The 25,105-nt window shown below is 41.8% G+C and overlaps 1 protein-coding gene across 4 annotated transcripts in view; it reads left to right on the forward strand.

The window, feature by feature from the left end:
• The window catches only part of LOC136857068 (leukocyte elastase inhibitor), a 111,754-nt gene that overhangs the window by 45,429 nt on the left and 41,220 nt on the right, over positions 1-25,105 (forward strand). The window lies entirely within an intron of this gene.

Consider the following 25,105-nt stretch of genomic DNA (forward strand, 5'->3'; position numbering starts at 1 on the left):
TATATTGATAAGGATTAAGTAATTGCTTTTAAAAGTTGTTTTCAAATTTGACCTTTTTTATTGCAAACTGTGACATAAAAACACTTATAGTGGGCTATGTGTTAGACATAGATATATGCAATTATTACCCTCATAGTATAGAAGTGTATTTAACGGTTTAGCCAGCGTAAGCTAAAACAAAGGCGCACGAACGCAGTTTTCTCTTCGGCTTGCTTCACTGAAATCGTTACTGCTCGGTTTCCTTTGGTCATAGTTGAATATTTCTCCACATAAATATTTCTGGAGAAATGCTTAATAGAATGGTGAAAACCGCATCAAAATCCATCCATTGGTTTGTGTGGGTAGCCCTCACAGACAGACATGATCCAGGACTTTATTTTATACTAAGGAGAGATTCCAATCAATCAGCTGAGTAACGCAGTTGTTAGTGTTCGACTTCTTAATTAAAGCTGTGACACAGGCAGTTAGTTGACTTTCAAGAACACACACTGAAATGTAAGAGATCTACTGTATATCCGAAAATTTACTGGTCCTTTAAGAAACCGCTCTCTAAGGCAATATTTGAAGTATTTTGAGACCTGTGGCAGTTAATAATAATAATAATAATAATAATAATAATAATAATAATAATAATAATAATAATAATAATAATAATAATAATAATTTTAACATTTGGAATCGATGAAATTAAATTATGGTTTCCTTCTAGGAACCTTATTTTTTGATAAAGGACAAAGGCAGGCATTTATACAAGTGGATGCACGTGCCTCCCCCAGTGCACCGTCACTGCATTGTCCTACACAGGAGGCTTGTGCTAGTGTCTCAACGGCGCACTAGCGCCAGCGTCTTGGAAAGGTGTAGCCTTCCAACTGATGAGCCCACTGCTACACTGGGGCGAAACGCTGGTAATTTCACGATTGAAAAAGCAAGAACTTAGATAACAAAGTTATTGAATTTAAAGCAAGCCCATCTCCGTACAGGTACAGGTCATGAACGCTCTTGGAGAAGTGGGAGGTTTCCACAATCTGTAACTCCGGTACTAAGTACGATAGAGTGGCTAGCTCTTTGCCTGGCTGCCTTTGTCTCCATGATTAACCTGGTACTCATTTTTGTTGTAGGCTGAGTGAACCTCAGAGTCATGTGACTCACTAGAAGAGAAAATCTCATTTCTGATTTTTTTTTCTTTTCGATTTTCTGCGTTCTAATGAGAGGTACATTACCTGTAATACCTATGTTTTACGTAGAACATAATTTGCCTTTGTTTGTCTTTGATTAGCTCCTATTTCTAGTGGTTTAACGTCGCACAAACGCATGGATGGTTTTCGACGACACAAGGATGGGAAAGAGCTAGGACTGGAAAGGTGGAAACGTAGCGGCCGTATATCCTCAGCATTTGTCTGATGTAAACATTGGAAACCACGAAAAACCGTCTTTAGGGCTGCCGATCTTGGGATTCGAACCCATCATCTCTCGAATGCAAGCTCACAGCTACGCGACCCTAACAGCACGGCCAACGTGCGTGGTATTGATTCGTTTGGCGACAATTTCGTACATCCCGAGATAACTATGAAAAACCTTACTCGATCTTTACAATGAAAGAGATTACCTTAAGGACATCTGTAGTTTACGAAATAGCCTGGTTTTAGATGCAGTCCGGTAGTATCTGAGACTCAGAATACTGGTTCAAGGAGTACTGCCCGATTGCTAGACAGTGAACTATATTCTTAACTCTTGAGAATAATAATAATAATACCACATCTGTACAGGCCATGATGGCCCTTGAGGAGACTTCCACAATTCGCATTCTCAGTACTAAGTGGTCAGCACTATATCTAGCCGCTTTTTCCGTCAAGATAACCTGGTACCATACTGTTCCTGGTTTAGGCTGAGTAAACCCCAGAGTCATATGCCACTAGCTTCTACATTTTAAAACTTTCTGACGGGGAATCAAACCCACGTCATTCGGAGGAAATCTAATATGCCTTTACTGCCTCGAGCTAGGAAGCTACTAAGGAAAGAGAAAAAAATATCAATCCAGTGAACAGGGGAAAAGAATTCGTTTTGCCTTACAGCATGAAAATACAGACAAATAATGGTGGATATTATACAGAATGAAAGCATATTTTATATTTATAGATCTAAGGAATGAAACTGCTTGGCTCAAGCCAAATGAAGAATAGAATCCAAAATATTTGCAACCAGCAGTGATGCAAGGAGGTGGTGGTGAAATTGTGTGTTTTTCATCTGGTACTGTAGGTAGAATATTGTTTCTTTTCCTGCCGCTTTTCCGACACCTGTGGGGTCGCGGGTGCGAACTGTGTCGCACATGTGGATTTGGCCCTGTTTTTACGGCCGGATGCCCTTCCTGACGCCAACCCTCTATGTAGGGATGTAAGCACTATTGCGTGTTTCTGTGGTGGTTGGTAGTGTAGTGTGTTGTCTGAATATGATGAGGAGAGTGTTGGGACGGACATATACACCCAGTCCCCGAGCCAGAAGAATTAATCAGAAGCGATTAAAATCCCCGACCCGGCCGGGAATCGAACCCGGGACCCTCTGAACCGAAGGCCAGTACGCTGACCATTCAGCCAACGAGTCGGACAGGTAGAATATTGTTTACGAACATAAAATGATCGTATATTATCCCCAACCTTCTCGCAGCAAAAGGTTTGCGCGGAGTGCAACATACATATCACTTTTATCAAGATAAGGCTCCAAGCATAAAACTTGTAGCGTCAGAATGCGTTTACTATTCAGCAGCACTGAAGTGAAAAACTTCTCAGAGCAGGTTACTCTATCCAAATGAGAATTTGTGAGGTGAACTCAGCAGTTCAAAAGACACTAATAAATTTTGTTCTATGCCTGAACGAAAGGAAGCAATAATTAAACAACGTGGTATGCTATCAGCTACCAGTTTATGGTTAGCATTTTATGTTAAAACCAATTTTATTTTTCTCGTGTCCTAATATTAAAGTGGCTGTGATAATATGTGATAAGAAGTTGATTATAAACTTGGTTGGTCGGTGAATGCAGAGACAGGGTGGCCACGGTTGGTCCGTTGCTCTGCAACTCTGCATCCCCACCGACCAACCAAGAAGAGGAGCGGTGGCTCTACGCCTATGCATTCGGGAGATGGAGAGAGGCTGGTCCCCAAGGTCGGCTGTCCTGATAATAGTTTTCCATGGTTATCCGCTCTCCTGTACTTAGGCGAATGCCGAGACAGTTCCAACCCTCTCACCTTCACCACAAATCTCCTTTCACACTGCAAATCTCCCGGCTTGAGAGGCGGTATCACCGTCAAAGAGGCCCGCCTCCCCCTTCAAGGGAGGAATGAAAACACTGAAATAGTTGTAGTAGAAAAAGCGTCAAATCTGTTTGTCTGTCAAATCTTCATCCCTGAAGCTGGTTGGATCCTGAAACAGCACCACCGACGGCTATGCGATTATGGGTAAACCTCAAAAATTGATGGTGGTAGAGGCGCGCGGCTGTGAGCTTGCATCCGGGAGATAGTAGGTTCGAATCCCACTATCGGCAGTGCTGAAGATTTTTCCGTGGTTTCCCATTTTCACACCAGGCAAATGCTGGGGCTGTACCTTAATTAAGGCCACGGCCGCTTCTTCCAACTCATAGGCCTTTCCTATCCCATCGTCGCCATAAGACCTATCTGTGTCGGTGCGACGTAAAGCCCCTAGCAAAAAAAAAAAGCATAATGAAGCGTACTAGGCAAGATGAGGAATGAGTTATTTTGCCATTGCTTTTCTCCCTGAGCCAGAGAGCACTTTTGTAATATCGCACTAGTCATTGTTATTAGCATCAGCCATACCTCAGCAGTTTCAGTGTCTCTGCTAATGAGACTGTGACTTCGGTGAAAGCTACATTTTACTATGGCCTGTGCCAAGATACAGAAGTAAAAAGCACTGAATCTATCAAGAAGAGACAAACATTTTTATTAATTTTTTTTTGCTAGGGGCTTTACGTCGCACCGACAACAGATAGGTCTTATGGCGACGATGGGAGAGGAAAGGCTTAGGAGTAGGAAGGAAGCGGCCGTGGCCTTAATTAAGGTACAGCGCCAGCATTTGCCTGGTGTGAAAATGGGAAACCACGGAAAACCATTTTCAGTGCTGCCGATAGTGGGATTCGAACCTACTATCTCCCGGATGCAAGCTCACAGCCGCGCGCCTCTACGCGCACGGCCAACTCGCCCGGTTTTATTAATTTTAAGAGGAGCGTTCTTTAACGTTCGCATTGCAGTCGCTCCACTAGTTCTTGGCCCAACTACCACTTTTCTTCACCCGTATGTTGGACACTGTTATTACAAATCTCCACAGATCATATCCAGGATTCTTCTTTACCCTGACCACATTATACTGGCGCCGAAATGCACATCAAATCCAGGAATGGAATGATCTAATGACACAGTAAAGGCTACGTTTCAGCAAAAGGGATAAAATCTATCCCACAAGAAAGCAGAACGGTCTAAATCGACGGCAAGCGCTTGCCACGACGTTAAATCTGTGGTACTAAGGCAGAATCCGATATGTCAAAGAGCTTGAATTTTCAGGAGGTGCTTTTAAATGGTGGCGAGTTCGCTGAAATTCATATTCCATTTCAATGAACTCTAACTTGAAGTGGCATACACTGTTTATGTACCCAATAAAAAGAAAGAACAAGTTTAATTCTTATTTATTCAGCAAGTTCAAGGAGCAAATCACTCTATTACCTCAATATCTATGTAGTGAACATATTGAAATCTTAATTTTGGGAACAGCGTATTATACCGGCACCAGAATCATACTGGGCTTTGCCGTCATACTCTTCGTCGCAAAATCTACCATATTGGCATTAAAACCGAAAATTCTATTTTTTAAATTCTTATCATTTTTAACTGGCTGCTGTCATTTCTTGATGGTTACAGTACTTTTGCATCCATCTCTTGGCACAGGCCAGAGTAAAGTGTAGCTACCACTGAAGTCCCAGTCTCATCCATGGCTGTGACAATATGGAAGCTGCTGGGGTATGGGTGGTGCTGATTAATGACATTCAGAGCACAACCAGTGTGTCTGTGTGTCATGAAAGGTGTTGTTCATAGTGTTAGTGTGCTACAATAGCACTGCCTGGCCCAGTGAGGAAAGCAATGGCAAACTACCTCACTCCTCATCTTGCCTAGTACGCCTCATTTTGGTACTGCCATTGGTTTTTGTGGTTTCCTTATAACTGCATAGCCTTTGGTGATGCTATTTGAGGATCCAACCAGCCTCTGGGCTGATGACCTAATAGACAGACAGATAATTTTTTAAAATGTTTTTGACGCATCGGGTTCTCTCTTATTACCACATAAATACTCCCAACATTTGCTGACGATGGTCAAACTACTGAAGAGGCGAGTTCAAAGATTAATGGAGCCTGGATGCAGGTGGTGAATAACAATAGGCGTCACCTACGTTCACCAACAGAAAAATTTGAGAATCGACGATCTATCGCACCGTACCCCCACCCCCCGGCCAACTGTCCCATTCGACGGTACAGAATGTTGGCCGGCTACGAAAGAGGCAGAACGTTGTAGTGGAGCCGGTACAGAATGTTGGCCGGCTACGAAAGAGGCAGAACGTTGTAGTGGAGCAATACAGTCAAAGATGCTCAGATGCTCAGCCGGTATCACAAAAGTACAGTCGCCACGGCACGGTCATGCATCAAAGTCAGCTAATCTTTGAAACAAGCTCCTACCCACCCTCCAACCTTGCAGGCCCACCACCCTCTATGCCAGTGGTTCCCACACGTCTCCATCTGTCGCCCCACTTTGTAAGTTCTGCAAATCCCATATCCCCCAACCCCACCCCATATCGTTATTATAACATTTTTATTTTCTCACAAACACTTATAGCCTACTTGAGAATATTGTAAAATAAATCAAAAGTCTCAGTTTTGAAAATTATCGTTGTACAGAAGAAACAGTAACAGGTACCTATTCTCACTAGTTTTATAATAATGTGGAGAGACGACTACAAACTCTACTATATATCTTCTGTCGGCTTAGACGAATTGTGACTCTCAAAAATAATGCTGAATGCTCATTACGCACTTGTCAATTCCGTATTGCAATATGAAATTACAGGATAGGGTGGGGCACTAGACAAGTATACAGTATAATCTCTCTATCCATTGCGCATAAGCTGTGCAAGGGAACTTTTTTGTCTTTTCCTCTGATAAACGTTTCAATTTAGCTCATGTTTTAAAGAAAAGATAGTTATACGCACATCGTAAAGAACTACCACAGATTCGAGAACCAGAAACGTGCACTAGACTACAACTAAGATCTGCATTACCAATCCCATGTAGAAACACACTTCGTGGATAGAGACATACAACATATCTAGGACCACGTACTTTAAATTCTTTACCCCCAGAAATAGTAAAGATAAGGAAAGGGCTAAAAAATGCCTGAATATCTGGGCTTCTTCAAGCAAAACCGAGCTCGACAGCTGCAGTCGCTTAAGTGCGGCCAGTATCCAGTAATCGGGAGATAGTGGGTTCGAACCCCACTGTCGACATCCCTGAAGATGGTTTTCCGTGGTTTCCCATTTTCACACCGGGCAAATGCTGGGAATGTACCTTAATTAAGGTCACGGCCGCTTCCTTCCCATTCCTAGGCCCTTCCCATCCCATCGTCGCCATAAGACATATCTGTGTCGGTGCGACGTAAAGCAAAAAGAAAAAAGATCTTCAAACAAATATGAATTATATAATACATTTTCGCCTAAGATAACTCCTTCCAAACACCACAGGCTATTAAAAGCACTATCATTACTATTTGAATAACTGCACGTTCAATAATAAATTACCACTGTAACAACTTTAGTACTTAGGTCATACTAAGTAACAGAAATTGCGTCCCTTTGTACAATAAGTATTATTTCCCTTGTTATGCTATTTTATCATGTAAATATAGAAATGGTCCGTCTCTGTGGTGTAGTGGTTAGTGTGATTAGCTGCCACCCCCGGAGGCCCGGGTTCGATTCCCGGCTCTGCCACTAAATTTGAAAAGTGGTACGAGGGATGGAACGGGGTCCACTCAGCCTCGGGAGATCAACTGAGTAGAGGTGGGTTCGATTCCCACCTCAGCCATCCTCGAAGTGGTTTTCCGTGGTTTCCCACTTCTCCTCCAGGTAAATGCCGGGATGGTACCTAACTTAAGGCCACGGCAGCTTCCTTCCCTCTTCCTTGTCTATCCCCCCCACAAGGCCCCTGTTCAGCATAGCATGTGAGGCCGCCTGGGCGAGTACTGGTCATCCTCCCCAGTTGTATCCTCCGACCCAGTGTCTGAAGCTCCAGGACACTGCTCTTGAGGCGCTAGAGGTGGGATTCGTCGTTGAGTCCGAGGGAAAAGCCAACCCTGGAGGGTAAACCGATTAAGAAATAAATATAGAAATGTAAATAAAGAAAGTAAGACAAAGACAAAGACACCTCCGTACAGGCCATGAAGTCCCTTGGAGGAGTGGAAGGTAAAGGCTTCCACCATTGTTAACCGCAGCACGTGATGGGGTAGAGTGGTTAGCTCTACGCCCGGCTGCCTTTGCCTTCAGGAATTAACCTGGTACTCATTTTTGTGTTAGCTGAGTGAACCTCAGGACCATATGCACCTCCGGAAGTGGTAATCTTGTTTCTTAAATTTTTTTACGACTTCCTGACGGGGATTCGAACCCACGTCCTTCCGGGTGAACTGAGCACGCCTTACCGCCTCGGCCAGGCAGCCCCTAAATAAAGAAAGTAAGAACATTGTAAACGTATCTGAATTTTCTGGACACATGTAGGTTTTTCAAAGTTTCTCAGTATTTCATAAGTAAAATGCTTACATACAGGCCTATAAAATTATAATTGTGTTTTTCCAGTAACTAGGTATTATATGATTCATATCTGTTTGAAGAAGGGAGATAGGCTATTCAGGCATTTTTTAGCACTGGCTCTTTCCTTAACATTCTGGGGGTGAAGGAAAAATAGGTAAATAAATCATGATTAAACGGCTGCCATAGTTTTACTTCCCATGTATCCAATGTTCAGCCACTTGTCACTGAAATGATTTTATGATGCAATGTATGTAATGTGCCGGTAGACAAGCCCACACAAAAGCTCGATTATGAGGGATTCACTGAAATATAGAAGAATATTTCACACAATTTGGTCTCAACTTCTAATCGTTCATTAGAAGAATGCGAGGTTTAAAATTAAAAATGCTGTATTGTAAAGGCAACACAGTCGACGACGATATGGTAACGAAGAGCAATTAGGCACTTCCCTGGAACAAGTCGAAGTGTGTTACGTAATTAACTGCCCGTTTGGCTCGCGTTATGAGTATTATTTGACATTTTCGGCAAGCGATTAGACGTCATTTATAATTTTTGGAGGTTTATATCTTACGTTGTATTTTGGATATAAGAAAAAACATGGCGGTTTTGATCTCGTCACTTAATCTGAGTGAAAAAGTTCTCCGTGCTATACGAGGCAGAGACGCGAGGTTAAGAATGCTTGAAATGCACTGGTCAGCAGTTTAGTAAGCCAATTAGATCAATCTGTGCTGAATGACGTATCGTCGTGCCAACATCCTGCTTATGATCCGTCCTTCAGCCCACGTGCAGAACGGCCGCCTGCGTGGGATGTCAAGACCAAGGTCTTTCCTGAGGAGGAGGATTCGCATAACAGGAGATCAGAGATGTTCGGCCATTCCTCAAAGGACCAAGGAAGAGTACAGGGATGTCTATACACCGCACGCAGTCTTAAATGTCGAAGTCTCTGTTATGAGAAGATGGTTTAAAGTCAATCTAACACAGTTAGGGTTTCGGCGACGCTGGGACAGGACTGGGAAGGCATCGGCCATAGTATTAATGGAGGAAAGTCAAGAGGTCTCAAAACCCCTAAAATTATATTCCGCTTCATTTCCTTTCAATAATGATTTTCATTACCTCTAAATCAGTTAAATCCAGTCAGTTGAATCGGGGTCCGTTGAATCGCTGATTTTTTGCTTAGAGACATACATACATACATACATACATAAGGTAAACGCACCAGTAGTGGATACATTAAGGAAACATTTTCAAGTAATTGTTTATGTATGTATGTTCAGTCCGTCAGCGATGCCACTGGTGGGATCCTCAACAGCTCTGCCATCAGCTGTCATAGATGGCCTAGGCATCACTGAAGAGGCGTACTAGGGAAATGAGGAGTGAGGTAGTTTCCCGTTGCTTTCCTCACCGAGCCAGAGTTGCTATTAGATATCAGTCTGCCAAGCCCACTGAAATGCATACACCAACCGACCCTATGAGCAACATTTTCACACCATTCATAGCAGGGACTGGCTGCATAAAGATTGGCATTACTAGCATCGCTCATACCTCAGTCACTTCCATATTGTCAAAGCCAAGGATAAGACAGAGACAGATCTATGAAAGTAACAAAATTGCTCTAGCCCATACCAGAAGACACAGTGCACTGTAAACACTAGGTCCTGCCAGCAAAGGCGGAAGTAATTGTTTACTGTCCTCTTATTTGTATGTTACATAACTTAAAAAATAAGTATTCTTATACACAGAACTATCCCCTATTCATCTCTTGCTTTGTAATCACAACCGCATAATGGAACATATTTAAATACAATTTATTCTTGAGGCTGAAAATGTATCAATAGTGGACACCGAAAATTTTTAGATATTTAGTAGTGGACAGACTGCTCTGTCACTAGTGAACAATGTGTATAAAAATGAATACATTCATTAAGAAATCGCTTATTGTACACAAAACTCACATAACTTAAGTTCTTGAAGTATCACTATGAAATGTAAACATAAAACATAAAGAAGATAACTTAATTCAAGGAGCTAACTTTTTTGTTACATTATTCTGATTGAATACAAACATGAAACATTGCGAGCAAGCACAGTTTAAACTTAAAGAAGCATTGTTACTTTTGGCACTATTATTAACTGTCAGTCTATATAGGTAAATGCTCATCGGAAATTGGCAGCGATCATCGCGCCCAAACACTAGAGGTTTAGGAAGCCTCGATTCTATTTCAGAGGAATCAATTTTTCGCACACCATCTTTGTCAATTTTACCGAATACACCTTTCAACTTATTTAGGGGATTGAACACCATCACTTCCGCCAGATCGTCATTTATTATACTCATAATTTTGCACACACATTTGTATTTTCTTTTCTTACTGGAAAAGGTAACAACTACAAAATCGTTCTCCAGTAAGGGTTTTATTTATATTGCCTCTCCTTTTCAACGTTATTCTGACTTTGATTTTCGTATCTGTCCTCCTTGACAGCATTCGATGTTTCTTCAAATCCTTTTTCTCCTTGTCCTCCTCCTTCTTCCTCTTTATCTGTCGATTCTTTAACTGCTGGACTTGGTCCACTAGGTTCATTTGAAAATGGCTCAGCATCTTCCTTTAACAGCAAAATTCCTTCTTCTTCGTCTTCCGTAATATCCTCTATGTCAAGACTAACATCATTGATACTAGTACCACCCGATGGTACCCAAGAACCTTCATCATCTGACGATGCCTCTTCTTTCCGTGTCATTTTCTTCTTTCGTTGTCTTGTAGTCTTCATTTTAATAGCTTTCTCTTCAGCTTTCCTTTTCAGCAGCCTGTTCTTCTTTCTTTCTTAGTCTTGCAATAGCTCTCTCTCTTTTCAGCTCTTTTGTGCTATTTTCTACTTTTCTTTATTTTCATAATATTCCTGCCAAGCTTTCGAGGTGACCACGGAAGGTATGATCTTCATTCTGTACCTTTTGGTAGTGGTATTCCTGGGTTCTGGCCAGGAAAGATACCTTTTAAAAGGACTAGGGATTTCTTCAGAGCTTTGATTGTTGTTGCGGCTATTGTTGATGTTAGTGTCAACAACGGTACTGTTGGTGTTTGAATTACCTGGTCCTTCATTCTCATAGCGCTGGTTATTTTCAGTACAGGAATTATTGATAGCACTGGAGTTACTTACATCTGATTATTATCCTGCTGATGGGTAACTTGAGCACCTCCAACTGTGGAATCATCTCTTACGGATTCATCACAACTGACGGATTCGTTGTTCTCAGTTGTTATGTGATTCACGACGTCTGATTTCATTTGGAATCATATATTAAAAAGGGGCAGGTCTGTAGGTTCAATATCTCCAGAGGACCCTGCAACCTCAAATTACGCCACTTTTTTCAGCTCCCATGTATTTACTTAACACTTCGAAACCTATCCTTACATCCCTTATCTTAAGAGTCTTTTCCAACTTCTTGTTGCCTATTGTGTTTACTTTCTTCCTTACAATACTTGGTGCAGTAGGGTCCCACGGCACCAAACCACATTTGCGAAATCCATTTTGGATTATGGAAGGACTTATTTTCTCATCTAATACCTCCTTTAGCAACGGGAAAAATCCTTCTTTTTTAAAACAGATGTTTCTGTGTTTTTGAGGCGCCACTCATAAACCTTTGCCCTCCAGTTCTCTTTAAGGGATCTGAATACCGCGACATCCATCGGTTGTATCAAATGAGTCACATTTTCATGGAGTGCAACTAAAATAATTCTATTTTCCTCGCAGAATTTGTTCGTTTGGAGAGTTAAATGTGACGAGTGTTCATCAATGAACAGGATGACTGGTCGGGGAATGTTGTTTCTGGAAAGCCAAGAATGAAATACGTTGCATATGAATTAATAGAACAAGGCCCCTGTCATCCACCCAGAATCCATTTGCCCAGACCCCAGTCTGCAGGTACACTGTTTACCAACTCCTGCGGGATCTTTTCATACTTGAAAACAACTAACGGAGGTGCAAGCTGCCCCTCGGCATTGACCGTTATGAGTACAGTCAGACACTCCTTTTCGTCTGGATTAACATGCTGATATATGTTTTTATCGCCTCTTATCGCAAGCACCTTGTTGTCTTTCGGGTTTATGTAAAACGCTGTTAGGAATGGATAAAATCTCGTCCATTCCATAATTTTTCAGACAAGTGTAAACTTCAATAAACCTGTTATGGAGTTGTTCCTGTGTGACACCGGCCCTACTTGCAGTTAGATTCTGTGCTACCCTTGTAGCGACAAAGGAGTTTCTTCTCGGGAAACTTTCAAACCAAGTTCGACCTGGCCGGTCATTTTTGAAGTTATTAGGTCTCCCTAAATCTTTAATCAATTTTTGTACATTGTCTAGCAGGTCATCTCTGTTCACAGGAAACCCTGCTTCTGCTGTGGATACTACCCATAGAACTAAGAGGTTTTCTTCTTCTTGTGATAGCACTGGAGAAGGTCCCATTTTCTGAAATTTGTAGGTGTCGCCTTTCACGTATCTCCTCAGTGTCGTTCGCGGTACTCCATGATTCTTGGCAGCTGTATTAAGCGGAACCCCATGACGGACATCATTTACTGCCCCTCTGATTCTATCTTCTTCATAAGACCACCATTTTCTCTTTTGTGATGCCATGTTTCTCAACCCAGACAAATACAGAAAGTTAATTAAGACCTATGTTTATAAATACTAACTTAATAACTTCAAGTGGATAAAAACAACATTTTTACGAAATGTCATGTGTTGTCCACTATTGAAACACCTCTTTTCACTAGCTGGACACTTGTCGTTTAGTAAACTAGACAGGGTAACCAAAATGCATCAGAAAAAACAGTCTGCCAATCAATAATAGGAGATTTGATTTTTAATTCGACACTGGGTAAACATAAAAAGTTTATTTTCACTATTATAGTGGCCACCTCTTGTCCACTACTAAACATATTCCATTATTTTGTTTTAGTAGTGGACACCCCATTTAATGGGCTTGGGAAACTCATAAACATTAAATAAATGTCTTGTAATGCATCATTCAAGCCTATGCTGATAGTATTTCATGAAAAAAAGTATAACCAACTGATAATAGAGTAATTGTGATTAGTACTTACCAACTACCTTAAAGAAATGTACACCCGAGTCACATGTGATACCAGTTCAACTGAGACGCCATTACTAACAAGCGCGGGAAAGCCTCCCATGAAATGAAATGGCGTATGGCTTTTAGTGCCGGGAGTGTCCGAGGACAAGTTCGGCTCGCCAGGTGCAGGTCTTTTGATTTGACTCCCGTAGGCGACCTGTGCGTCATGACGAGGCTGAAATGATGATGAAGACGACACATACATCCAGCCCCAGTGCCAGTGAAATTAACCAATTAAGGTTAAGATTCCAGACCCTGCCGAGAATCGAACCCGGGACCCCTGTGACCAAAGGCCAGCACGCTAACCATTTAGCCATGGAGCCAGACAGCCTCCCATGGTGCACTGGAAATAGGTTAGTGCTGGGTATCGCCACTAGGGGGTTCTGTCTACTAACTGAACTTCGTGTTTGGTAAGTGGAGCAGTCTTCAGAATTATTATACGTATTTTAGTTCAAAATGTCCACTACTAACGCCGTGTCCGCTACCAGTGCGTTTACCTCACATACATACATACATATAGACACATAAAAACCACGTGCTTCAGATGCGTACAGCTTAATAAGTTGGGTGACTCAAAGTAATAGCTGCTTTGGAGAAAATTTTCAGTCCAAACTACCAAGGTTTGGTCAACCTCTCTGCATTACATATGCAGCGGAAAGGTCTACTGATCTACTCTAATTCAAGGTGAATACTGTAGAATAATTTATTAGAAGCAAACAAGTCTTCCCAAGACTCTCTAGTACGTGGGAGTGAAAGCATTGTATACGGTATTTGTACAGTATTTGTTGACGCTATGACTTCGCTCATACTAGAGATAACTTTCCAGCTGCATGTTGTTTGTTAATGCATGCAGGGGCGTTATAGTAACGACAAGCTAACGGATGGAGAACTTGAGAAATTGATTTTTTTATGAGAGTACAGGAGTGACGTAATTCACGCAACGTTACCTGGTAACAGGGATGATCTTGTGGGAAGGATTGTGGTAGCAAATAAGAGTGACTACACCCCTCATGCTGTCAAGGTTGCAAGAAAGCGCTATGAGATGTATAATATAGTGCTTTGTGTAGAACACCATTACTCGAGGCACCCTCTCTTACAGTAGATTGTCCCGCTGCACAGGTAATGCAGAGAAGTTGCCTATACATTGGGAGTTCGGATAGAAAAACCTATTTCTCCAAAGCGCCTGTTACCTTATGCCATCCAACCTACTGTGCTGTATGTATTTAAAGTACGCGTTACACTGTAGTACATACAAGTCAGTACTGCCCAATACCAATGTAAATAAGACTAAGTACCCAGTACGAAGAGGTACTCAGTCGTGCCGGGAAATCGTGTGAAGTGTTAACCGTCGCAAAACACGGGAAAGCAGTCTATTTCGGCTCCATCTTCTAAAATGACAAATAGAACCTTTTACAACTGATCATTGAAGGCAAGATAGAAGGGAAATGTTGTCATGGCGGGGGAGGGTGGAGAAGATCGTTAGACGCTGCAGGTTCAGGGCTTAAGCACCCGCAGACTTCCCCAGAAATAAATAAATAAATAAATAAATAAATAAATAAATAAATAAATAAATAAATAAATAAATAAATAAATAAATAAATAAATAAATAAATAAATAAATAAATAAATAAATAAATTTACCTGAATGCCACTCTGCACGAGAAAGCTAACATCAGGATATTGAGTGGACCGAAAATAAGCAGAGCAATTGCTGTGTGGTTGCATCTGGCTGCAGTTATTGTTATTGTGTTGAGTCTCTAGTATCACGAGCGGCACGTCGTTGAAAAAAATTGCTTTACATTGCACCGACACAGATAGGTCTTATGGCGACGATGAGATAGGAAAGGGCTACGAGTGGGAAGAAAGTAGCCATAGCCTTAATTTAGGTACAGCTCCAGCATTTACCTGGTGTGAAAATGAGAAACCACGGAACACCATCTTCAGGACTGCCGGTAGTGGAGTTCGAACCCACTATCTCCGGGATACAAGATCTCAGCTGCACGACCTTAACTGCACGGCCAACTCGCACGGTACATCTTAAAAAGACTTGCGCCAACTTATTATAAGAAAAACCAATAAAATTGGAAACAACATACACTGACTGACAGAGCAAATGCAACACCAAGAAGGAGTGGTTCGAAAGGGATGAAAGTTGGGGAAAAAACAGAGACGGCACAGACGAATAATTGATGTTTATTTCAAACCGATATGCAGGTTACACAATGCGCACGGCATCGACTCAGTAGGATGTAGGACCACCGCGAGCGGCGATGCACGCAGAAACACGTCGAGGTACAGAGTCAATAAGAGTGCGGATGGTGTCCTGAGGGATAGTTCTCCATTCTCTGTCAACCATTTGCCACAGTTGGTCGTCCGTACGAGGTTGGGGCAGAGTTTGCAAACGGCGTCCAATGAGATCCCACACGTGTTCGATTGGTGAGAGATCCGGAGAGTACGCTGGCCACGGAAGCATCTGTACACCTCGTAGAGCCTGTTGGGAGATGCGAGCAGTGTGTGGGCGGGCATTATCCTGCTGAAACAGAGCATTGGGCAGCCCCTGAAGGTACGGGAGTGCCACCGGCCGCAGCACATGCTGCACGTCGCGGTGGGCATTTAACGTGCCTTGAATACGCACTAGAGGTGACGTGGAATCATACGCAATAGCGCCCCAAACCATGATGCCGCGTTGTCTAGCGGTAGGGCGCTCCACAGTTACTGCCGGATTTGACCTTTCTCCACGCCGACGCCACACTTGTCTGCGGTGACTATCACTGACAGAACAGAAGCGTGACTCATCGGAGAACACGACGTTCCGCCATTCCCTCATCCAAGTCGCTCTAGCCCGGCACCATGCCAGGCGTGCACGTCTATGCTGTGGAGTCAATGGTAGTCTTCTGAGCGGACGCCGGGAGTGCAGGCCTTCTTCAACCAATCGACGGGAAATTGTTCTGGTCGATATTGGAACAGCCAGGGTGTCTTGCACATGCTGAAGAATGGCGGTTGACGTGGCGTGCGGGGCTGCCACCGCTTGGCGGCGGATGCGCCGATCCTCGCGTGTTGACGTCACTCGGGCTGCGCCTGGACCCCTCGCACGTGACACATGTCCCTGCGCCAACCATCTTCACCACAGGCGCTGCACCGTGGACACATCCCTATGGGTATCGGCTGCGATTTGACGAAGCGACCAACCTGCCCTTCTCAGCCCGATCACCATACCCCTCGTAAAGTCGTCTGTCTGCTGGAAATGCCTCCGTTGACGGCGGCCTGGCATTCTTAGCTATACACGTGTCCTGTGGCACACGACAACACGTTCTACAATGACTGTCGGCTGAGAAATCACGGTACGAAGTGGGCCATTCGCCAACGCCGTGTCCCATTTATCGTTCGCTACGTGCGCAGCACAGCGGCGCATTTCACATCATGAGCATACCTCAGTGACGTCAGTCTACCCTGCAATTGGCATAAAGTTCTGACCACTCCTTCTTGGTGTTGCATTTGCTCTGTCAGTCAGTGTATGTTTTTAGAGCTCATTATTTCTATTATTGTTCTTCAACAAAACAACAATTTTCGAAACTGAAACTTAAAATGAACTGCCTTCGAAATTGTATATGACCCAAGACAGATTCAGTGAACTCAGCCTCCTGAGCATCGAATGTGACATCCACTGATGTCATTGAAATCGTCAATGGCTTTGCATAAGAAAAAGCTCGCCGCGTAGTCCGGTTTCCTTAGATTCTAACGCGAATGCAGCAACGTTTTTAAAATGTAAAACGAAACATATACAGTATTTCTTTACGTCGCATTTCAATCCGTACAAAATATCCAGTTTTCAAAATAAAATCTATTAATAAATGAATTTTGTAATCTTACAGTAAGTCATTTGTTTATATTAAACGGATATAGAATGCATTCAAGTTATGCTTGCACCTGCTGTAGTGTGCGCCCCCATTCTGCAGTATGTCGAATGGTAACGAATACGATACGCGGTTGTGTTAGACCAGTCTCATGTTATTCTTCTCGCATGCCCACGGAGGGTCTGGGCACGATGAGCACCGAGGAATAAATAATCGGAAAACACAACACGTACACAGGCAGGAAGATAACGAAAAATGAAAAAATGAAAAAATCCGTGGAACCTCAAATCAACCAGAGGTAACGGCACGATAAATAAATGCTTACCTATCGTGTTTGCGCGGACTGGGTCGAAAATGATCAGAGACGAAGTCATAAACTGAACTATTAGCGTATAGAACTCGGGTGGGTATGTCAAAAGGAAGATTATGGATATTTTTGATTGCTCTATTTTGTATGGTACCATAAGTTCATGAAGGACTGTCTTTCTGCAACGAGACCAAATTACGTTTAGGTATTGTAAGTGACTGTGGATGAGTGAGTAATATATTGTAAGTAGAACTTTCCTACGGACAATATATCTTAATCTTCTCAAAAGCCCAGATACTGGAGCTATCTTTTTGCAATGTAATCAACATGCTCAACCCAGCTTAAATGTTTATCTATTATTAGACCCAGATATTTAAAGTGATTTACCTCACCTATTTCCGTGTTGTTAATACATATCTTTGAATGAATAATATTTTTATACTCGGCTTAGTTATAATCATATATTTAATTTTATTGACGTTCGTAGTTAATTTATTGATACTGAGCCACTTGTTTATTGCGATGATGTCTTCTTGCATATTATTGATCACCGAGTCCACTTTGTCACCTGTGTAGAATACATTTGTGTCATCTGCGTAAAGCATAATTTTACCCTTTAAATTTAGAATATTTATATCATTCATGTATATAAGAAACAAGGTAGGGCCCAAGATAGACCCTTGAGGAACCCCACAATTCACCTCCTTGTCCGTGCTCTGATAACCATTGACGGAAACAAATTGCTTTTTTCCGCTAAGGTAGCTGCGGAACCACTCTAATGCAACACCACGAATTCCAGCATCTTCTAATTTAGATAACAGAATTTCGTGATTTACCGTGTCGAAAGCTTTAGCGAGATCAATAAACAATTCGGCCGCAATCTGGTTACCGACAACGCTTTCCTGAAGCATCGACACAAGATCAGTAACTGCGAGTTCTGTGCTGGAATTCTCCCTAAAGCCATATTGGGATCGATAAAAAAATCTGTGTTTGTTAAGAAAAGCCATTAGTCTTACCTTTATAATGCTTTCTAATATTTTGGAAATGATGGGTAGTATGGATATAGGTCTATAGTCCCCTGCGTTACTACTGTTCCCTCCTTTGAAAATCGGGATAACTTTAGCAATTTTTAAAGCCTGCGGTACGACCCCAGTTGCCATGGATTCATTAATTAATGTAGCAAGCTTAGTTATTAGCTGTTCATCAAAACTTGTGATCATAGTAGCTATAATCCCATCTACTCCACAACTTTTTTATTTTTTAAATTCTTAATTATACATTTAACTTCCGTGTTATCTGTTGGATATAAAAAAAGGGATTCAAGCTGGCGGTTACTATTCAGATCTATGATATCATGTGTGGTTATCTGAGATGCAAGATTATCGGCTATGCATGTAAAATACTTATTGAATTCGTTAGCAATTTCTTGTTCATCATTAATTACCACATTCCCTATTGACAGAGTTTTGCAAGTTTCTGAGCTGTGCTTTTTGTTATATATAATTTCATTCAAAATTTCTCACGCTTTCTTAGGATTTTTATCGTACACGTTTAATTTTTCCGAATAATAATAATTTGTCTTTTCTTTTTAGAAATGTTACTGAATTTCTACATTTAATGTATTCCTCTCTCAAAGGAATATTATCTTTGTGTTGCCCAATCTTAAGTTTAGAGTGAAGAGTGTTCCGTCGCTTAACGAGTTTTATCAATTCATATGTTATCCAGGGAGTTGCCACATCTATTTTGAATGCGTTTTTCTGCTTTATGGTATGTTGATTGTCTCTATTTTTTTTTTTTTTTTTTTTTTTTTTTTTTTTGGATTTGAGTAATAAGGGAGTTGTACATGTCGTTCATCTTAATTTCCTGGGCAGAATGTCTTGCAATCTCTGGCAGGAAATTAGTGTTTCTTAAATTAATTTTATGCCTGCATTTTAAGGGTAAAGTCAAAGTGTTGTTTTGGATATAGGTTCTCTTATGTGGCCATACAGTATCTGTGATAAGGATGTTATGATCACTTATGTCATTATCTACGTTCGAAACTGTGAAATATATTTTATCTGTGTTAACTGCTACATGATCCAGAAGAGTTGATGATTTGTCAGTCGTGCGTGTTGCATAAATTTTGTTACACAGTGTGAAGCCATAGCATGAAAGGATATTTATATACTGCTTTTTTAAATGATCTTCAGTAAACAGGCACTATCGTCATACCATCGTGCCTACCCATAATGTTTTCCAGCCAACAGGCTCAACCATTATAAAATACAATTATTCAGAACATAACAAAAGAAGTTGTTACCTTAGGAACAAAATAGAATAAACCCATGACGCAGACCTCGGCCTAAATTAATACATTATTTGATATCCATATCAACTGGACGAGTCTTTACAGATCGCGACACACGGCCATTCAAATGAGGTGCCAGATAATAATGGTTTCTAACGAACTAAAAAAAGACGAAGGGATAAACAAGGCGTTGCTATGGGAACATACACCCATAAACATGCCAGTGCCCAAGAAAATGCAAAGATAAGAACAAACGACACAACTAGGCAATATGATATGCGTCCTACATATCTCACATTCGAACACTCGCGCAATATGTTAAAAATAAGGGTCCAAGGAACAGGGAACGCATAAAAAATAACAATGGTAAAGAGGACCCCAAAAATGTAGAAGCACGGTTCATAAACAACGCGCGGATATTCGAAGCCAAACTCACACAAAATCGGAGGCCCAAATCATATCATTAATACGTCTCTCATATACAATTCAAAACAGCACAAACCATCCCATGCACAGGACCTCCGACACACAACCACATAGCGGGAAGCGGCGAACATTGTTGAGCACATTGGCACATCAGCAACAACATAGAGACCTCCACAACATGAACCGTAGAATAAAATCGACGTAACACACATCTAAGGTACAACAGAGCTCATTCACGCAATACAGACACTCAATTACAGTACCGGTAAGACACAAATCAATGTACCAACTTATGACACAAAGAAAAGCATTGCTGATATAAATAACGTTACATGGGCAACAACAGAAAGAACAAGACGGGCCACCGAATAAATAAATAAATAAATAAATAAATAAATAAATAAATAAATAAATACCTACGGAGAGCAAGAAATAGTGGCCAACCACAATGCCACGTGGTGATAAAAACAAAAATATATAAGTTACATTACCTTAATCACGCCAATCATATATGTGCAACAAAGGACGTTAGAAACCTCTGAGACTAAATGCATTTACGACTTAAAGCGTTTAAAATAACGTGTGTAATAACAAGTGCGGAGAAACATTGTGTCGCTCGCCATTACCCTTCACCAAGATGAAAAGCTTAGAAGAAGAGCCATGGAGAAGCTAGATAGACAAGATCGGGAACAAACGTCGTAAAATCACAGGACGACAAAGGCGACATCTGTGATCTCCTTGGGCTAATTTTGCGTGTACAATAAAAGTCAAAGTCGGCCATGATACCGAAGTTAATGAGTACACATAAGTAACAGAGGGCAAGCAGTTTTTCCGAAAAGCGAACCGGATAAAGATAGAGATGGCCAGGAAGTGGCACAAGAGTTATTGATAGATTTTATACAATTTCTTTGAGGGGGTCCAATTTTGTTTACTGAAGGCTGGCCAGTACGCATATGGTTCTACACTTATCAGTTGGTTTAGTTTTTGTCAATCTTATACATGTCCGGATCCTTGGCTGAATGGTTAGCAGTTAGCACAGTTGCTTTCTGTTTTCTGTTTTCTACACTGCCCATCTTCGTCGGCACCGACCTCGATAGCTACAGTCGCTTAAGTGCGGCCAGTATCCAGTATTCGGGAGATAGTGGGTTCGAACCCCACTGTCGGCAGCCCTGAAGATGGTTTTCCGTGGTTTCCCATTTTCACACCAGGCAAATGCTGGGGACACAGCCGCTTCCTTCCTACTCCTAAACCTTTCATATCCCATCGTCGCCATAAGACCTATCTGTGTCAGTGCGACGTAAAAGTAGCATCTTCGTCGGTGGGTCTGCCTTGCAAGGGCTGCACCAGGCTAGGAAGCCACACGAAATTATTGCTGTATAACCTTCTACATTACCTGGCCACTGAACAAGATAAAGAGATAATAAATACCCCCAATTTCGGCTCTGTTTCATAGACAGAGATTTCTCGAAGGTCAATCTAACATCTGGTTATTCCCTTACGCTGTATTTAAGTTCATACATATTTACCAGATCTGTAAAATTTGTAGTAAATCTGTCTAGGCTACATGTGAAAATGGAGCAATAGACAGATCTCCTAATTAATATTTCTTTCAGGCCCTACACTGAACCACACAAAAATTGGCTGGCAAAGGAGTATTTAATTTTATACCGTACATTTTCGAAATGCGGGGATATTCGTACATTGTGGATAGCCGATAGCCGAAGAGATGATACTTGAAATCCTACCACTTGCACAATATGTTCATCCCATTTCAAACAAGAGGATTTTGAAGGAAAGTCATCTTCTACGACGGCCAATTTTGTGCGGTGGGGTGTACTTTACGTCATTTAATTTCAAAAATCTTTACTAACCAGCAAAGGGAATGAAAATCATCCCATGTCCTCATTGAAACAGTAGATAGAAGATCGCAAACAGACACCGACACACATCCTGCAGATATTCTTTAATGCATTGCAGGCCACCGTCCGACGCTCGCAGTCGTTTCTCACACAGTGACTAATATTGTAAAACAAGCAAGATCAAGTTCCTCGCCCGACAAACGTCTCCAAAACCAGCCATTTTAACACGAAAGAACTTACGGTACTTTGCCTCTCTCTTCTGTCAACCGTCCTAGATTCCTAGAGAGAGAATAGTTCCAGTCACGATTGCAATCACATTTTCAACTCGTCTATTTGTCAAGTTGTGAGAGTTCTCTAGCCCTCACTGCAATCCTGTACTAATTTCATGTAAATGCTTAGAAAAATATAAAATGCTGCGTTTCTAATGCCTGCAAATCTTTGTTACAGAATTGTACAGCAAATTAGAGGGCAGTCGTTTTGAACTCCGCTCTAACCTATTGTGTTTCTACAGTATGTACAGTAAATAAAATTACAATTTGTGTCTGTAACTTTCAGTTCTTTCCTAATATTTCCTTTCATCTCGGATTAGGTGTGCAAACGTCAAAAATGGATTCAGTTCAACTTTTGTCTGTCTGTCTGTTTGGTTGGTTGGTTGGTTTGTTACAATAACAGGGGATATGGCATTAAAACATTCCTCGAAACTCGGCATTTAAGTTCAAGGATAGCCGGGGTGTGCAGTAGCCTATCTAGACTAATATTTGATTAGCAACACCGAGGGGACCAAAACAGGGAATGTCAAATTTATCTGTACCGAAGGACTGTTTCATAATAAAAGCTGTGAAGAATATGGTATATGTGTTTTTTGCTTTACGAGGAATAATATATCTGAAAACATTGCGTAGTTTCATATTTAAATGTCAGGCTTCATGGCTAACTGGTTAAAATGCTGGCTTGGTCCAAGGGGTCCCGAGTTCGATACTCCGTCTGGGTCGGGGATTTTAAAAAGTTTAATTTCTATGGCTCAGGGCCTGGGTGCTTGTAACTGCTACAGCATTAGAATTCATCCTAGGTAGAGCTCCATCCTCACAGACTAACTAGTTGCCTATACAGCGTCAACTCGAAAGACCTGCACCAGGCGTCTCTGGAGGCCACACATCATTATTACCGATATCTATCCTCCTGAGGCCTGGTGTCCTTTTAAAAGGGCAATGTTTAAAAGTAGAAGATCACGCAAAAAAAAAAAAAAAAAAAAAAAAAAAAAAAAAATACAAATTGAGCATATGTTTGTATTCCAAATTTTTGGTAATTCATTTACCTTGGTGTGGTATTCTTCTCACTTCACTGTCTCCCACCTAGACACTGATAGAGAAGTACACATTTTTGTGAAATTTGACCAAAGGAGGAATGTTCTGGACCTCAAGAGGCAATACCCGGTAACGAAAATTATAAGAGCTCCGATTCCAAATCCGTTGTACCGGTATCTACTACATTCCATTGTGGGAGTTATAATAATGGATATATTCACGAATTGATATTTTATGGCCAAGTCCACCAACAGCAAGCATCGCTGACGTGGAAATTTTGTTCAGTCGTCATGGTATTGGTAGTGTTGGTGATTAGGCCTATTGATAAAAGGAAATTCAATTGGGCAAACTGAACTAATTGGAGATGGTGATCTTCGTTGTCATGATTATTTTTAAAAGGTAAAAAAACAAAAACAAAAAAAAAACATGTGATCAGTAAGATAAGGAAGCTAACAATTTGAATGAGAATAAAACCCCACGAAGGAACGATCGTTCCAAGAATGAAGAGAGAAGTGGATTGAAAGCTTAGAATGCTCTAATATCAATGCACCGAAAGAACGTACAATATCACTGACTACAATGTCCAAAGCCCCTAAAACTTACCAATAATTACATTACACTGATTGACTATTGTCTCTTCTGCTACCACTCATTTCCGCTAGATGGCAATACTAGTGCAATTACCGAAACTAACCCGTCGACGACACAGCAGTTAACTTATTAGTATTACATAAAAATCAGCTTCATCCTCATGAGGTTGCTTCTGACCACCGAGTGGAATAACCGACAGAATTTTAAACAAAAGCAAGAACCAACAGAGATGACACTTGAAATGCATTGCCAGCTGCGTGTCAATTACCTTCCTGTAAATATCAGAAATTACTAGGAAAACAACGTACTGTGTTAGTTCAATATCTTGTTTACCGGTTTAGTTTTCATCATCATCATCATCTGTTTACCCTCCAGGTTCGGTTTTTCCCTCGGACTTAGCGAGGGATCCCACCTCTACCGCCTCAAGGGCAGTGTCCTGGAGCTTCAGACTCTTGGTCGGGGGATACAACTGGGGAGTATGACCAGTACCTCGCCCAGACGGCCTCACCTGCTATGCTGAACAGGGGCCTTGTGGAGGGATGGGAAGAGTGGAAGGGATAGGCAAGGAAGAGGGAAGGAAGCGGCCGTGGCCTTAAGTTAGGTACCATCCCGGCATTCGCCTGGAGGAGAAGTGGGAAACCACGGAAAACCACTTCCAGGATGGCTGAGGTGGGAATCGAACCCACCTCTACTCAATTGACCTCCCGAGGCTGAGTGGACCCCGTTCCAGCCCTCGTACCACTTTTCAAATTTCGTGGCAGAGCCGGGAATCGAACCCGGGCCTCCGGGGGTGGCAGCTAATCACGCTAACCACTACACCACAGAGGCGGTTTAGTTTTCATAACAAGGAAAACTAGCGCACGGAAACGAAAAAAATGAACAGGGAAGTTTTACTAGAAGTTGTGGGTTCTGGAAAGGCAAGTCATCTTTTTCTTTCACGTCATTCAAATCTTTATACGATGATCATCGGGCAGTACTTGACTTGCCGTATATCACTCGGAAGTCTCTCAACCGTTTACGTGTTGGTGTAGACAGATGCATCGGGATGACTTAATGAAGTGGGGATTCCTTCGTGCATTAGGAGACATCCTTTGTGAGTATAGAGTCAGTCAGGCTTCTGCTAGTCTGCCCAAACATCAACCAGTCGTGCTCTCTGGCAGCCAGTACCAGAGGTGTCCTCGCTGCTGAGTTCTGGAAAAATCGTGTTTGATTTGGACACGGAAATGAATAAATTAGGCAGGGGTGATATGGGGTTGAACCACCGCACAACCAAAGCGAACGCAAACTTGATGGCGCATGCCAAAGCGCACAATTTCACAAGGCCTAGTCATTTTCATGAAGTCTATGCTCAGCTTTCGAGAGTTCATGAACGTCCTTCCTCCATGCCTTCTTGGCCAATAATAAGGAAATACACTGCCGGAAAAGATACATGCAACATCCTCAAGGACAAGGTCATTTTATTCACAAGCGATGTGACAGGTAGTTCATTATTGCAGGCATATATGATTA

The sequence above is a fragment of the Anabrus simplex genome, chromosome 1 (assembly GCF_040414725.1).
Source record: "Anabrus simplex isolate iqAnaSimp1 chromosome 1, ASM4041472v1, whole genome shotgun sequence".
In the NCBI taxonomy this organism is placed as follows: domain Eukaryota; kingdom Metazoa; phylum Arthropoda; class Insecta; order Orthoptera; family Tettigoniidae; genus Anabrus; species Anabrus simplex.